Source organism: Zophobas morio, unplaced genomic scaffold (genome assembly GCF_036711695.1).
Source record: "Zophobas morio isolate AGI-343-1 ecotype UQ-CSIRO unplaced genomic scaffold, CSIRO_AGI_Zmor_V1 ptg000019l, whole genome shotgun sequence".
Classification (NCBI taxonomy): Eukaryota; Metazoa; Arthropoda; class Insecta; order Coleoptera; family Tenebrionidae; genus Zophobas; species Zophobas morio.
In genome coordinates this window covers 1,071,265-1,089,812 of record NW_026972124.1, presented here as the reverse complement: position 1 = coordinate 1,089,812, position 18,548 = coordinate 1,071,265, and the positions used below count along the sequence as shown (strand labels likewise).

The 18,548-nt window shown below is 34.3% G+C and overlaps 1 protein-coding gene across 1 annotated transcript in view; it reads right to left on the bottom strand.

Moving 5' to 3' along the window:
• LOC135131214 (zinc finger protein basonuclin-2-like) overlaps nt 1-18,548 on the bottom strand; it is a 130,399-nt gene that overhangs the window by 10,200 nt on the left and 101,651 nt on the right. The window lies entirely within an intron of this gene.

Sequence of the window (18,548 nt, the reverse complement as noted above, 5' to 3'; positions counted from 1 at the left end):
CCACTGTATTTTTACAAAAATAACAAGGATTAAAAAAACAAAACAATTTTTCCGTGCTTTCCACACCTATTTTTGTGCTTCTCTTTTTTTTATTTTTAATAGTTATCGATTTTTACCACGGTCTCACTAGAAACATCATGATAAAGGAACAATAATGAGGACATTATCATTTTTTGTCATCAAAAGTATGTCATACATTCCTCTTTTTTGCAATTGTTCCCTCAGAAACCAAATGATACGACGTAAATTAAAAAAAAAAAACTACAAAAAAAAAACAACGTTCATGGTGCGGTGTACAATCCATACCGATGAAAAATTATTTCTTCAAAATATAGTAAAATCTTGGAATTTTGGATAAATAAATAAAATCAGCAATAGCTAGATCTATAGTTATACGGAATAATGGTTCCATATTTCTTCATCACTGTTATTTCGGGAACCGCACCGTATTTTTTTATTCCGATAGTTTTAAAATTTTGAATATACAGGGTGAGTCACTAAGTGCGCGGTTTTCGATTTCGCATTAGAAATAGAAAACAAGTTAGAGACCAAAGTTGTACGGGTTTTTAAGTAGTATCCACCAAAATTATTTTCAACTATACAGAGTGTTTTGTTTTCAAGACCAAGTAGGTATTCAACTTATTTTTTGTTAACAGAATACCCTATATATTTTTACATATTCTTATTGGCCCCTGAAATACCCATGCGACGTTGCCATGTTATTCCAATGTTTTTGAATTTTTTAGTAATGCAAAAAAAAAAATCGCAATGACTTTGTTTTTAAGATCTGTGTTGCAATATTTTATGGAGAGATAAACAGAGGTGCCCAGTGTGTTATAGTTTTAATTAAATTTTTCTTATTATACCCAGCCTTTATAAAATAAAAATAAACTCTGCAATTTTCAAATATTGACATTTCAGTTTTTCAGATACAACACCTATATTTTATTAGTGCATTTTACTTTATTTTTTGTTCTCTTTCTTTCAATATATCGATGTGGAAAAAATTCCAATAATTACCAAATTTAAATAGGTACACATCGAAAAAAAAATGCTTTACAAAAGTGAAAGAGAACAAAGAAATAGAATAAGATGCTGCAATAAAATATATTTTCTCCTGTAATTAGGATGATCTATTTGAAAAAACTGAAATATTTGAAAATTGTTATAATTAAACATTTTTACAAGCACTTTGTACATTAAAACCCCAGTTTTATTTATATACTGCATAAAGCGCGTCTTTTTATTTATTTCTCCACAAAATATTATAACTCAGATTTTAAAAATAACCCTGTTGTCATTTTTTGTGAATTTTTTCATTTCTAAAAAAATTCAAGAAAATTGGATAAACATTACAATATCGTATCAGAATTTCGAAAATAAACTATGGTTCTAAAGCGTAAAACGAGGTCAACTACGATTATATATTATGAAAAGTTAACTTCACATCTGAAATTTAATGGGAATCAATATTTGAAAAACATACGTAGGTAATGTGGATCGCAAATTCTCTACAACTTCATTTAATTGTCTGCATAACTGAGCGAAAATGTATAAATTGGAAAATTAGAAACAAATTAATGTGAAAAAAAAAATTCTTCAGAAAGTGTATTATCTTTGTTATCACCACGGATCATTATTTTGAGATTTTTTATCTTATCTAGTTTGTACTTTAAAGACCTTTTGGGAGCTAGAAATAACACAACTGTTTGAAATTTTTGACAATATTTTGTAAAAGTTCGACTTCCGATTTTAAGATCACAATAATAAAAAATTGGTCCAAAGTTATTTCGACAGAACTTCCCTCGCTCCTGAAATATTATAAAACAAATCCAAGTTTTTCGAAAAATTCTAAAATTTGATTATGTGAATTTTATTTTTTTTTTTATGAGAACCCTTATATGTAAGTTAAAATAAAGATAAGTATGTGATGTTAAAAAAAATGTAAAGAAGCATGCAAATGAGTTTCCCTTCATCAAAATTTTGTGATCAAGGGAAACTCATTTTTGCAAAGACACGTATATCACTTTGGATAGGTGCAGTGTAATACTAATGATAGTAGTATTGTATTCCCAAATTTTCGGTAAAACGGAGTGAGCCGTTTCTGATTTTATCAATAAAATAAATTGACTAATTCATTAATTTTTTTGAGACACCCTGTATAAGAAATTCGAAAACTTTTAATGTCATGAAAAGTATAGACTCATCATATTTTGCAAATTTTGGATAGGATTTATTCGGCAAAATTTTGAGATGATGTCATCAGTTTTTTTGGGAGGAGGTAAACGAATACATTTTGTGTAACGATTTACCATGATTACGATAAGCTTAAAATATTTACCAGATTTAAGAGAAATCGGTTTCAAAGTTTTATTGCAAAATATTGTTACTCAGTTTTGAATTTTCGATGTCTAGGGTGAAAATTCGACATGGATTCACACACCACAAGTGCAGGAGTATCTTATTTTACATAATTTAAAAAAAAACTATTTATTATAAATTTTGGAGATGACGTCATCCCATTGATGGTGGGGATGATTATCCAAATTTTAGCTAGCGTTCAACCATCTACATGATATTCTTAATATGCATAGGCATACAAAATGTGACAACGATCGGTCCAGTAGTTTCGGAGATTACTTTTCTAATAAAAATGGATGCAGACAGACAGACCGACAGACAGACGGAAACTTTTTTCATACTCTGGAGGTCATGACCCGTCGAGAAAATATGAAAGTGACAATTCGGCCAAAGGATTCGATTACTATACTTCTTTAATTTTCGATCAGGAAGTAAAAAAGAAATATGTAGGTATATTTATTACACTATATATTACATACTTATTAATTATTTTACCCAATAACTATTTCAAAGGATCGCAATTTTCATTTGATTTTCAAATACAACACCACAAAACATTTCCTCAAAAACTTTAGAAATATGCGTAATTTTCTACGATGTAGGGTGGCGATTTTTGAAACAAAATTTTAATCTGCCTACGCACCCCTGTGGTGTCGATAAATTAAAAAAAACCGTTAACGCGCTTTGCCAACCATGATGGGAACTTCTCAAACAAAAAAGAACAAGAGACTGACGAGAAAAGTGCAAGCCGCCTAAATTAGAAGGAAATGAAACATAATTAAAAATAAAGCAATTTGAGGAATTTTAGGTTACACTGATCGTTACAAATACAAACAATTTAATTAATGCGTAGCTACATATGATTGGTTAATTTTTTATAAACTTTTGCTTGAGTCTGTGAGTCAGAACGGCGTTAAAATTAAATTGCATATTTTACAGAATGCGTGTTCCTATGATACAAAACTTCATTATCAAGGTAGACGGACATACCATAAGACACTTGGCTATCACAACAAAAATTCTACAACATTTTTTACACGTTCCGTCGAACCAGTCATACAGGAAAACGAATTAATTAACAATATATTTGGAATAATTATGTCAATAAATCAAAAATTGTCGCTCGAACAACTGTTTCATGTAGTCGATGACCACACTAATCTATAATAAGAACAAACTTTTTCTTGTTTCCATAGTTATTATTATGCATTAAGGAACGTCATGTTTTTCAACTGTAAGTGTCACATCATGGCTAGATGTATTTTTCATAACGTGCTAAGAACAAAACTGTTCTACTTTACTTCCGAAGAAGAGCGCCGTAAGGCAGACGAAACGTCATGTTACATTATGAAGCTGTAGCAAACCCGGAAGACATTATATTAATGAAAACGTGGGAGTGTACATTTATGAAAAATTTTCTTACCATGCATGCAATTTTTAAAAGAAGGTGAGGAATATGGGACATAATTTCATGTGTTGTTCGGTTAATTATCTACTCACGATTTAGTTTTTCATGATCTTTTCTTATTCGTGAAGAAAAAGCGCCACAATATTTATTAAATTTGACAGCAAAAATACGAGGAAAGTTGGAAAAGGACGTTCCGAGCCAGCTAAGAAGGATATTGGCTAATACATCCCAAATATACAAGTGTCTCAAAAAAATACAGCACATAGATAAGAATATATAACAGAACAAAATTAAAATGAAATAACTTTGTAATTATGCTGTGCTTGTAAAATAGGTAACGTATGAAGCAAACTTCTGGGAAATCTAATAGTTCTGCAGGGATAACTGTTTTAAATACGGCATTCGTCTATACCCAAAGATACTTTAGATAATTAAGCAGAGTGGGTGAACCTTGGTCTGTTAATTGCTGAAGGAAGTTTGTATATACTCTGTCCAATATTGTATTCAAACATACAGTCATTTTTTGAATGAATGTAGAAGCTTAGTAATTAAATTTAAAGTTTCTAATAATTTATTTACGCGAGAAACAATTACAAATTGTATCTAGTAGTACAATTAATCACTTTTGAAAAGTAATCAATTACAGGTAATCGATAAGCTAACAACACTTGTTCGATAATTATTTTCCTAGTTTAATTAACATTGTTTAACAACATGGTTAGTGTCGAATACGGTAAGTTTTAAATGAGTCGCCAAATAATCTGGTTAATTTCTGATTGAAGAATACGAGAAGATAAAATAAATTAAGTGCGTATTGTTTATTTACGTTCGACGACAAAAGTTCCCGCCCAAGATATATTTTCATTCTGTCGCGTTTTAAAACTGAAATGGGAAGCTAATTGGTCATTACGCATTGTACTTTTAATTGAGGATATAAAAACTGAGACAATTTTAGCGGTATTTTAAAGAATAATACATTTCATTATATGCTCGAGTTCACGCTTCAAGTGAACCTAGTTAATAAGTTTCACACTCGGCAGATGGCGCCACTTACACAAAACAGCTTTGGCGTACACTTTTTCAAGAAAATTAATCAGCCTTACAACCAAAAAACTACGGCTCGTTTCAATCATCGGCTTAACGAGATTCAAAGACAAAGTTTTTACTTTACAGACGCCATACCTAATTACAACCTTAATTTACCGCGTTTGTCTTCCGATTTCTCAACCACTGAAAGTCAAGTGGACTTAGATGACGTCAGTGACATGGATCAAAAATTTCAGTGCGGTTCTAGTCCTGATTCTTACGCAATCAAGAGGCATCCGTGTGCTGAAAGTTGATAGTTTTCGCAACTTTCATCGATGAATTACGTTGTTCGCAAAATTACAATGTTAATGTTATTGCTAAAGTATTTTCTAATCAGATAAGTCGGACTCGCTGTGTGATAAATACGTGCAGCAATTTGTTTCTAAGGACCGTTGGAAATTGATCTTAATTTTTCATCGTTGTGGATTCCCACCTAAGGCACTGTATAATTGATTATGTATATACAGAGTGAACGATGTGCAGGTTTCATTCATCATAATTAGATCTTCGTTACAAACACGTTACAAGAAGGAGCAGAATGTTTCGATAGCAAGGTCTTGTTGATAAAGTTTCACGTTTTGCGATACAAAAAAAAATTGAAATAAGTACTTCGAAAATTTGGAATGTATTTATTGTTTCTGAACCAAAATTTTCCAAATTTACTGTGAAAATAATATGACGCATTTGAAAATATCTGATAAATAAGTTTTCAATAGAGATGTACCGACTGTAGGTCTGGCCGACTAACCGACTAGCCGATTGTTCGGCCAGTAAAAACCGACTAGTCGGCCGACTGTTCGGCTTTGCTAAAACCGGTTTATAAATGCGATAAACAGTGTGTTTTTTTTCTATTTCTTTGACTACCTTAAAGATTTGTTCTATTTTAATAAAAGGAATAACTAAAGTTCCTTTGTTTTCCAAAAAATGTGTTAAATTTGTTTGGATAATTTTAACATTTAATTTTTTTTAGTAACTCAGTACAAAAATAAAGAATAACACAATTTAGGGCCAGTTTATACAATATTTAAACTGAGATTAAGTTGATCGCGCATTTAACAAGGCCATTAGCGACTTCTGATTGGCGTAGAGTCGGTCACATGGTACTTTAACGCAGGGTTAAAAATTAAATCGCAATTAAATATTTAATTGAGGTTCTGTAAACCAGGTTTAATTGTTTTGTATACTATTTTAATTTTAATAAAAAAAAAGCCGACCGATCGGCTGTTTAGCCGACTAGTCGCCGACTGCAGCCGACGATGAAAAACGGCCGAATAGTCGGCTTACCCGACCGGTCGGCCACTAGTCGGTACATCCCTAGTTTTCAACGATTAAAAACAGGTCATAATTTCAAATTTTTTAATAACTTTCTTAATTATGGTATCGTGTAATACAACTTTCAGAAAATATTGACTTTTAAATATTAAAACTGTCAAGAATGACAAATAAGAAACTGCTGAACAAAAATCTGGAATAATGTTTTGGTTTTTATTTTTACTGTAGTTGGTGCTACCTTTCAGTTATAATATATGACGTTCGCAGAAAAAGGGCACATAATTCAAAAGTAACGTCAGTTTAATTATTGATTTTCTTAAACATATTTATTTTTAACTCCCTTCTAGTTGGAGTTTTATGAAATTTGTGACATGCACGACTTATTACAAATATTGTAAATTTTATTTGATTTTTTAGTTAATTGCAAAATTTAAAAAAAATTGGTCGAAAGTTGTTTCGACAGAACTTCCCTCGCTCCTGAAGTATGTAGGTACATACAATGAAACATATCCAGCATTTTCGAATGAGCGCCCCTCAGAGGCGTCCGTCATCGTTTCTCTCTCATATTGAACTTTTCTACCTGTACCTGTTTAGGTTAATGCCTAATAGATTCATTCGCATTCGTGCTAGCGTGTTGACCAGTTCGCTTAAGTTTATGTTTCCGATTTAAAAAAATAAATTTAAAAACCACCCCCTTCTCAAGTGTGCATGTTATGCTACTGACTGACAGTCTGTTGTCAGATTCTGATGACTCACCATGTTGAACTTAAAATAATCCAATAACCCTTGTCCTTCAGCACTAGGTAATAGCAATCTGACGCTAAAGGGTTTATTTATGTTTGTACATCGAAAAAATGTCACGTAGAAATTAGTTTGATTTGAATGAGTTTGTCTTCTCAAAGCACAGGACTAAAATTATTAATTATAAACCACAATCGAACAAAAAGTTTTGAATACATATAACAATTCTTATTTTCTCATTACTACACAGCGTGTTTTTGAAAGGTACGTACAAAATAAAATCGGCAATTAGTCTCGAAGTATGGGTGCTAAAAGTTAAAAAAAGTTTAGGTAAAAGTGTTCTCGTTTTAGAGATAAAAATTATTAAAATTGATGTCCAAATTCGTTGTACCTACGCCTCTGATAAAAAGATCATCTCTCGTTTCTATAGCAACATTTAGTCTTGACAAAAATTTTATTGTTGCAGTTGCTAGGATTTACTAAAATAAATTAATTTTACCTATTTATCTTTCAGTAGCGTCTAAAAAGGTTGGATAAGGGTTAATTTTCCCCTTATAATTTTGATAACACAAAATAAGTTTTTCAGATTTCTTGGACTTCGCGAAAAACTGTCAATTTTGTTGTACGTACCTTTCAATAACACCCTGTATAAAGACGTGCGTATTATTCACATTTTCGAGAAAATGGGGTGACTCGTTCTAAATTTGACCAATGAAAAATTTGTGTCGACATCATCAACATGAACAATACTAGTCACACCTCAAACGAAAAGTAGTCACAGCGTATTACCAGTGTAAGAAAAACAATGAATCGTACCTATATCAACTTGGATGCAGTGTAATACTAAAAATAACAGTACTGTATTCCCAAAATTTTCTGAGAAAATGGAGTGAGCCGTTCCTGATTTAATCAATAAATAAATTGACTCATTCATTAATTTTTTTGAGCCACTTGTTTAAAAAAATCTAAAAAATATGAATGCAGTGATAAATCGCAAGTAAAAACTCATCATATTTTGCGTATTTTGGGTGGAATTTATTCGGCAAAATTTTGAAATGACGTCAACAATTTTTTGAGGGGAATAAACAGATATATTTTGATTAACAATTTACCATGCTCACAATAAATTTAAAACGTCTCCAAGATTTCAAAGTATTCAATTTTGCAATTTTTGATTTAATCAAGAAAATGAATTAACTCTGTCATTAATTTTTTTGAGACACTATGTATAAGGAAATCTAAAAAAAATAATGCAGTGATAAATCATTAGCAGAGAGCGGATTTTATGAAATTTGCATATCCGTTATTTTTTGCATATAAGTCTTGATATTTAATATGTGAACGAATCATGCTAATTAAAAATGAATACAGCTATAAAAAAAATTGCATATTTGCATATATTTGCCTTCTGCTGCATATTTCACGTAACGGGTGCATATTTTGCATTTTTATCAATTTTTGTGCTACTTTGAAAAAAAAATGCCATTCGATCGGCATTTTTCTAGAAAGACGAAATTTCATGAATCATATTGCAAATATTGTCCTGAGCTTCAAATAACTGGGAAAGGTTTGGGTTTTATGGTAGTTTGGAGGAACCACTGGGTGTTAAGCCATCCTTCCAGGTAAATTCGGGTCCTAATTACTTTTGGAAATACCCTTCATTTCAATATTTTTGTTCGTTACTTAAGTGTATTAATGGTATGTTTTATGGTGGTCGAAGGGACGTTATCCGTTTTCATCGTGAGTTTGCATTTAAGTATTTAAAGCGATAGAGATGTGTGTCAAAATGTAGATAACTCAAATTAATTTATGAATTAAACCTTTTCCTGAACTTATTCTTCAAGAAGGAACTGTGTTTTGTTGTGCCTGCTGTAATCCGATAAGTATTTTTACATCTGTGGACGCAGTACGCAGTTTTTCTATTTACAAATACATACTTTAGAATCACCGGAAAAATTTTTGTTAGAATATTTCGAAAAATATTTAAAAATAAATTGTTACCAAAATAGTAATTAAATAGTCGATTACTACTATTTTTTAATTCGTTCTGTTTACCTATATTTATTTTTTAGTATAAGAATATTATCTTAAAAAATGTCATTTATTTGTCAGTGAGATCTAATTAAACACTTTGCAATGTGGTTTATGTATTTTTTGTAATAAAAGGTAAGGTGTTTTTGCAATTTGTAAATAAATTTAGTTCGGTTATTACGCTTTTTTTTATTTTTGGAGCATATGCAACTGCATATCTCTGCATATATTAAGAAAGTTATTGCATATTTGAATAAATTTGATGCATATCATATGATCATATTTCCCAAAATTTTGCTGCATATTTTCCGCGCTCTAATCATTAGTATACACTCATCATATTTTCCACATTTAAGATAAGATTTACTGAACAGTATTTTGAGGCGACGTCATCAATTTTTTAGGGGGGATGAGCAAATACATTTTGGTCAAAAATTTACCATGTTTACAACTTTAAACTATCTAAAAGATTTCAAAGCATTCGGTTTTGCAGTTCTTGACTAAATCAATAAAATAAATTCACGCATTGATTAATTTTTTTGAGTCACCCTTGTATAAGCAAATCCAAAAAAATTTAGATGGGATTTATTTGGCAAAATTTTGGAGGGGATAAGCAAATATATTTTGAATAAAAATTTATCATGCTTATCATAATTTGAAAACACCTGCAAGATTTCAAACCGTTCGGCTTTGCAGATTCAAAATTGAATTACAAAATGTTTTATAATTCTGTTTTTTTTTTTTTAAATCTGGACGTTTCCGGTAAAGACTCAACACGGCGTCATAAACTACATGTGTAGGACTATGTTATTTTATACAATTTAAAAACCATTTACTATGTACAATTTTGAAGTGACGTCATCACATTATTGATGGCGATGATAAGACAAATTTTGGTTAGCGTTTTACCATGATATCCCTAATATAAATATAAAATTTGACAACAAGTACTTTCGGACAATATCTGTCCAATAAAAATCCGGGACGGCAGACAGACGGACCGACAGACAGACGAAAAAGGGATACCTATTTTTTCGTACAGTAGGGGTCATGAAATGTCGAGGAAACGTAAAAGTCGGTCGACGGACTCAATTACAATACTTCCTTTGCTTACGCTCAGGAAGTAAAAAATATATCAGTAGGTATAATGGTCGAGTGACAAGATATTTTAAATTTTGAATGATAATATTTTAATGGTAAATCATAATAAAAAAATGGTAGTATTTAATAGTATATAAAATTATTATTTTTTTATTCTACACCCGATTTTTTTTTGTTATTTTTACGTAAACAATCGTACGTGGATATTCGATATGGTGCAGACTTGTAAGCCGATTAATTAACAGAATGTTTAAATTTTGATAGGAGAAGAATGCACAACGGAATTTATGTTGATTCATAGAGAGTATAATGTATTCGTATCTAATATGTAAAGGTAGGTTAGTACGTTAGCTTCACACTTAATGTAGGAGATAATGTATTCAAATTTGACTGTTAAGCGTTACTCGAATAACTAAATTAACACCAAATATTTGCTATTTAAGCTTATTTTTCTAGTTTATGATAATTTAAACAGCTTTATTTAATTCCAACGACGCTTCCTTCTTTGGTGTTAAAGCACCCAATAAATTTACAGTTTTGAGATCTTCAATGACACGACTTTAAATCGTACCTCCGTATTAGCATATTAATATAATAGCAACCTGTCGACTGCGCCACGGGTGTTTGTTTAGTTAATAAATAATTCTAATTTGTTTTCATATTAATTATTAATAAGCAGAAATTAGCCAATAAGTCTTCGATCCGGCGAGGGTCATTTATCTAACCCCTTTGTCGTAATAATAACACTATAAGTTATTATTTATAGGTGTATCAAAAATTGTCCAATTAAGAAAAATGTGTCTTCTCGGAAAAAACAAAACGGAATCGAACGAGCACGGGTCGTATTTTATTTAGAATATAACCATGCGTCATGGGTGGGCCAACCGACAAAGCAACTTAAATGCATTAGGATACAATTGCTTAGCAGGATACCAGCAAAGCAATAGTATTCTTATTCCAACTTTACATTATTGTCAAATAATAGGGTTGTTACACTTGTTTTAAATAATAACCGGCTGTTTAATCAGTCGTGTAATTGTAATCCTTTTTCCGAAAGAACTTTGCCAAAGTTAATTCTATACAGGTAGCCCGAAAACAAATGCGGAGTGACAGCTGCCCAAACTGATTTGTTATTGACAGCAACAACATTACCACATATCGACGAATTAACAAATCGTGTCTCGGCATTATCACGAATTTATACTTATTGTTCCACGGCTTTTATTTCATCCGGGATATTAGAGAAGATAAGAAAAGCAATTAATTTAATCAAATTGACAGATACATCAATTATATTATTTCCGAGATAAATGAAATTAAATGACTCTTAATATCTTCCAATACCAATTGCATTTCTTCTGCCAGCACCTCGACTTCGTGTCAGTTTCGTATTCGTCGCTGCTGCTACTACTTCTGCTGCTGCTGCTGCTATTATTGCTTAGTATACATGAAATATTAATGACTCTTACTTCGTAAAAAATATTCGACTGAAAAGATGGAACGAGTCATAAAATTGTTTATTAGACCGCGCGAATGTATATACAAGATTCATTATTTTGAAGGAATGCACAAAGCAACGACCAAGTTGTCTCTTACGGATTAATAAAAACGTCAGCCGATAGTATAGACGTTATTCTGAACGAAGCTTTCAACTAGGGAAGTCGCTCGAGTTCTAATTCTAATTACGGCCGATCGAGGTTAGGTATTACGACGGTGTACAAACAAACTGGTGAGTAGCTTTCACACTGTTACAGCGAGCGGAGTAATAAAAACGTGATTCACGTCGAGTAATATTTGTCTTTTCGTGGTTGCGTTGCTGCGATTGCGAGTCAAGTGGTCGAGCACAGCTCCCGTTTTTTGTGGGACGACATTTGTTGCTCCAGTTACGCGATGAAAAATGGTCCACTTTTGGATTATTTGACAGTCGATGACGGCGCATTTCCATTGTCGCACCGAATAAAAGGTTGCAAGTGTCCTTCTTAGGGGCTGACGATGCGTAATGGTTGTCTGATAAATGACCGTGTTAGTTTCTCCTTAGTATCGATTTTTGCGGTTCCACCCTTAAGATGGTAATTGTTGATTCTATGTCGGATTATGAACGTCTGAATTTAGGGTTTGGTCAGCGCGTTGTCATTAGTGTAAAATTGGTTTGGGCGTGATTGCTTTGTTTCCAGCACATCGGAAGATCATGGTTTAAGTGGTGCGTCAGATTTCCAGTGATATTACGTTCTTAATGACGTCCATTGAGAGTCTCCCTTATGGTAATCGTGGCGGCACTAAAAGCTGCAGTGTAAATATATCTGGGACAAACACATGGTGTGCCCACTTAAGGAGCGATCAAGATAGTCGAGTCCGTACTCATCAGCTTTAGCGATTGTATAATAGTGCAGTGTCATTCTTCATTGTGTTTCTTATATAAAACTACGGCGCCTGGCTAGCACTCTTTCAATTACGAACCAATACTGGGCTCTGTCAGTAAATATTTTACGACGGTAGAATGTCGTTGGGACATTTATTCAATCGAGATTTTTATTTTTATTGTGTCACCGCTATTTCTAAAGAGTCAAGATTAATGTGTGACGTCCCAAGGATTCTATGTCAATTAATGATCTATTCGGTAGCAAGCTCCATTCCGTAACACTGTCCACACTAAATCATTTTAATGACAGTAGCTCACTATAAAATCTGAATTCCTCCACAACTAATGATATTTGAAGAGAAATATTTATAGCTTCCATAAAAGCAGTACCACCGCACGCTCCAAGCTATGTTTTAACTGGAATAACAATTCTATTAACAATAATTGGCTAAAATTTTCACATCAATGCCAATACAGCATCCACTTCTTGTGCCACTTCATTACACAAAAACCACTCATCGTAAGTAATCCTCGATCGTTTCGAAGATGACAAATTTTACGTATAGCGGCCAACACACTTTCTTTCCTACGTAACGCAGTTTTCAGGCGATTGTTGTGACCTTCCGATTTCATTACGGTTATAAAATGACACTAGTGTTTTTACTAATATTTAATAAATTTTGGGCATGATTCTAAACAAGTAGTTTATACAATAGAAATAACAGCGACTTTTCTATTTTCCTTACGCTACATCTTTAAACAGAAAATGAAATGAAAATGCATACAGTCAAATAAAAAAAGTTCAGTGACGGCTTTAAAAGCTTCAGAACGTTTCAAAACGCGGAAGTTCATCAATGTTCTTACGTGGGTTAAAACGGGATTGTATTGTTGGTATTATGACGATCCGCCGTTGTCTCCAAAACTATAATGAGGCATCAATCCTCCCGATTTCAAAAAACCATAAATAAGAAGTTAAAAGCTTCCAGATTAGTGAGTTGCAGAAAATGTTTTAATGGATACAGTACCGACTCGGACTGGATCGATTTTCACCCCTTCTGCGCCACGAAGTAAGGGCGTCTCCGGCGCGACGACATCCCATTGACCCTTTGATAGATTGATAAATAAATATGCAATGATTCACTGATAATGCACCTTGTGTAAAAAAAATGCGTCCGATCCCTCGTTCGTCCTCGATATATAATCTGGTCGAATATAGAGTGCACACGATTTTCCCATCGCTAACAATATTTAAAAAGTTCTCATCCTCATAACGAGAAGCGAATCACCCTAATACACTTACTGAAAAATTAAAACATTGTTCGAAATCTGAGCCCGAGCATCATTCACGACAAGAGGGTGGAAACGTGCGGCCTTTACCCCATTTCAATGCGCCAGAGGCACTCGAGATGTACGTACGGATTTTTGACTGAATAATATCGACATATATCGCTTTCGAAAAAGAAAATATTTTTCGGGCAAAAAAATACTGTAACGTCGTTCGACGGAGAAAAATTGTTTACCGGATTTGCCATGGGATGCGCGATTAAAATTGCTAACGAATTTTTGACAAGGCCGATTAATCTGGCAAATGGGACGGGTACAAATGGCATTTTATTCAAAGTGAAGATAATTTAATAATATATCTACATTATCTAGGGGTCTATTTGGAGAAAGCAGGTAAAGATTCGGCTACAGCACAAGCGATATATGCTGTTTCTCTTTTTAGACACGGTATTCAGCTCACCTTAACTACCCCAACTAATCATTCGGAGGAAGGACTAAAATAGGGTTTCTCAAAAGATTGATACTCATTGATACGTCATTTAAAGGCTCGTCTGACGGATGAAAAATGTAACACTCTCAATTATGTAAAAAATGTAATTAAAGCAAGGGTTTGGCGAAGACTGTTGCGTCACGGTATTAATATGTGGTGAGTGATGTGATACAGCTATAGTGTGCCACCATAATAACGTTGAAGAAAATTCAAAGTTCCGGACCGGTCTCGAAACTTTCGGGTACAAGTTTCACTTATTTAGTCGTCTGATACATCGTGAGTCGTTGGTGCGATAAAGTGGACGACAGATCTTACAAAATGATCACTATTTGCGTGAACGAGAACAATGTTGGTGTTTTTTCTGGCCGTGTAGGCCGAGATGACGGTTATTAGTGACAGTCCGTGAGAGGAAAAACGGGTAGTGATTCGTTATGGGAAATCTGGTCTGTCATCGTGTAATTCTGTGGGAAAATGAGCGAAAACAATGCGAAAAAGGCGAAGACGGCGAGATGAGGCTCGAAGAGTTTGAATTAGTGATGATGGCTAGGGATATATCGAAACATTGAGGGAAACGCGTTAGTGGGGCAGTAGTGCAGGAGAACAGGGGAGCGAAACGAAGTAACGTGGGCCGGACGCGTAGGGATTTTTTTGTCCGCTCGTATAAATATGGCGAGTTGTTGATATAATTAGTCGGGCTGAATAATGCCATTGTCGTATATCGTGAAATGCGCGCGGTCGTAATATAGGGAGAAATGATATATATCATAATTAAAGTTCAATCTCCCCGTAAGAAGTTATGAACTTGGTTTTGCTTTATATTTCACGAGAGCGGCAAGCAATAATGGCCAACGAGGTTTTGTTCTGTTTGGTTGGCGAACGTGCGTCATAGCGGTTATGTCAGTGTGCGTAGTATTGTCTGCACGGTTGTACAGATATGCCGTTTTCCTGGGATGACTTTAGGCGGTGGAGATGACCAGGTCTCGTTATATTAGTTATAAAATATCCAATCGCCGGATCTCAGCTGAGGCTTAATGATGCCAGCCGAGACAATGAGTTCCAAGACACATATATTATACGACCAACTCATCGTCCCAGGTAAGGCTTTACCGTTGCCGCAAACTAATTCCCTGCCGTCAGGGAGGCGGATCGTGGACCTGCGTGCCTGTCACTTGCCACTGCCCGGCCTCGACCTCGGGACCTACACCGCCCCCGATGTGCCGTGTAAGTCCTCCGCAGATGCATCAGCTTTTACTTAGATCCCATCTCTAAATTCTAATTGAGATTCCTTCCCGGCGGACGCGATACCACCTCTACTCCAAAAACCATCGCTGCTATCAAAATATCAAAAATATCAAACCGCACTAAGCCTGATGAGCCTGCCTTCTACGTGCGGCACCTTCCTCCTGAAGGACCGTGGAAGTCGACCCTCCTCATCCACAATTCATAGCCGACGAATTATTTACGTTGCCTCGTTACCTCGCAATCTGTCGCCCCGCGCATCACGTCAAACCCTCACAGTAGCAACAGAATCTTTGCACATACCACAGCTTCGATAACGCGACCACTGCTTTTTCTATAGGTGGTACCTTCGACCGATAGCCGACCGAAGTGCGTTCGAGTGCTAATAATTATCGGTAAGAGTTTCATTACTTTGATCTCGAGCATTGCGCCGCGGAGCTTCGATTACCGATTTTGTATGATAGATAATGGCTAGCGGAATTAGACTCGAGCTGTGTGGATGGGCTTGTCGCAAGGGTACCACTGCGAAACTAAATTAAAAAATTAAACCGATCCCTCATAACACTGAAAATAAGAATAAAAATATTTACTGGACCCCTTTCCAAAAAGCTAGTAGCATGTACCTATGTACCAACAGTACCATCCAAAAATGTGCAGTAACTACTAGACTTACGTTTCAAAGCCTGTTAACAATGTTGTGTATTTGTTGTGTATTCTTTGTATGCGAATTTATAAAATTTATAGAAGTCGTGTTTCATTAACGCAACTCGCTGCGCTCGTTGAAACAACACAGTTCAGCTAATTGAAAAACACGTAAATCTATTTTAGTTCCTTTTTCCCTCAAAAAAAAAAAACTCATCTCAAAACTTCTAATTTTTATTTTATATAATATGCACACAAGGGAACCCACCATAGGGCGATTGTTCATTCGTCTTTAAACTGTAGAATGACTTACGCCATGAATTAGACTGTTATGCAGTTCTCTATAGAAAATGAAATCAAAGTCGGCCTTGCACACAACCCATGTAGTTTATTTTCTTTTTTGGAAATACTGTACCAAACTCATGATGTTATCTAATTATACATTATCTTGTCGTCGGCAATATTTGAAACAAATCGCTTATGTAAGACACAACACGATTTTTCGTGCACCGTAGTCTTAATTACATAATTCCATAAGTGTATGAGTGACGTGCGCCAAAAATTTATCGATACATTTAGTAGGAAATAAACATTGACCCGATATCGTCGTAAAGTGTTTTGAGTCTGACAAAAAACTAATTTAATATAAACTTCCACAACATGTTTTTTTTGTTTTGTGTGATACGATTCGAAAGTAATTAATTGGGTAAAACCGATAAACGTTTCATCATCTAATGAGCTTTCGAGTAGTCGAAGAAAAAAAAAATCAGTTGCGGTCATTTCTGGCGTAACTATTCTATGTGGTGTATTGTTTCTGGCGATTACGTTGTCGAAATGAAATTGGTTTTGGCCATAAAAATGTAAATCTCGATTTTAAGATAGTTAATTATGTGGAAAAAATGCGGAGGACGTGACGCCCAGTAATTTCCATTTTAAATAATAATAAATTATATACCGCTGTCGCCTAAAATGCAGATTGTCAACTGTCGTGAGAGGAGACAAAAAATGACGGTTCTATAAATTTAAAAAGAATGTTATAGGACGAGCGGTCTACCTCCGAAGGAAATACTACAGATTGCCTATAATTATAGGTTATGTTGATGTCCACCTTTCAAAATTAGTTTCACTTTAGGTAAACTACCACGATATAAACGTTTAACAAAGAAACTCGTTCCAAAACATTACCCACGTTTTTCTATCGCCGCCACATTTATCATCGGGTTACGTTTTTATTGTAATTCCATTCTGATTTGATTATTACCTTCGACAAATCACAAAATTTCCTTCGCGCGGATCGATACACTGTAACTACAAAGTTATTTGTTTAGATCGACGCGGCGACACTTTCAGCATAAATAACGCTCGAGTGCGTACGAGGACCTTAATGTGTTTATATTATCGGAAGTTCTTTATTATTTTATTTGTGATATACTTAGTTGGGGCAATTTATTCCCGAGCACACAGCGAGTTATTTATGAAACAACTGAGCACGCACTAATTTTATTTTTATCGTACCTTGTACCTTTAAGCGTAAAACAAGCGGAATTTAGGGCCGAACTTTGCTAATAATGAGCAAAATTATTCACAAACAATGTATAAAGTCCCCGTTCATCAGTTCGCTCCTAACCCTGCAGATCCATATCAGATTCCGATTTAAATATTTTCAATGCAAACACCTAACCCCAACGGATTTGAATACCATCGCGGGCGATTGTGGCCGAAACTACTTTCGATGCCTCAGTTATGGCATATTTATGAAAAGTTTCAGGGTGATGCCGCTGTCGTCGTTTCGAATTTATTTCTTTCATCTGAGGGATTGTACTGAAATTCAAAACGTCTGAAGATGTGTACGAATCTCGTCTCTGATATATCGCAACTGTGCATCGCTCATTATCATAAAGAAAAATAGAAATTTAAAAAATATTTTAACTTTGTCTGTCTGCTATTCTTGAGAACAAATGTTTTAACAGCCTTTGTCAAGTGCGACCGAATTGTGATAAAATGGCCAGTTTTTATAGACACAATAAAAAGTTTGTGTCTGGTTTACGATACGGCAGTGGGGTGTCACGGGGACATTTTGCAAGATGGCGTCCCCAGGTGCAGATGGGGTTGGGCGTCGTCCATTAGCTGGCAGCAGAATCGGCAATTCGAGAACAAAATCCCGGAAGAGCGAAGAGCTCGGCTGTCATCAAATATGAAGTTAGATTTTAGTTTAAAAAGAGGGGGCACCCTAAGCATTTTTACCCTTTGTTATGTATTAATGGGCAACCCTTTATAAGTTCGTACAATGCAAGTTTTTCATCATGCCTGTATTATTTATAACTGGATGACCGCTTTATCTTCGGATGCTGTACTACTGCGTTTACATTGCATGAGTCACGCGATTTATATACTGCTATAGCAACATATCATCTTAACTCAACAATGCCGTTTACTAATTCATCTCTAAAAAGAACCTAAAAATGTATCATATTATTGTTTCGGCTACCTGATATTAATTATTCAGCCCGAAGAAAAAATTGAAACTGTTGTAC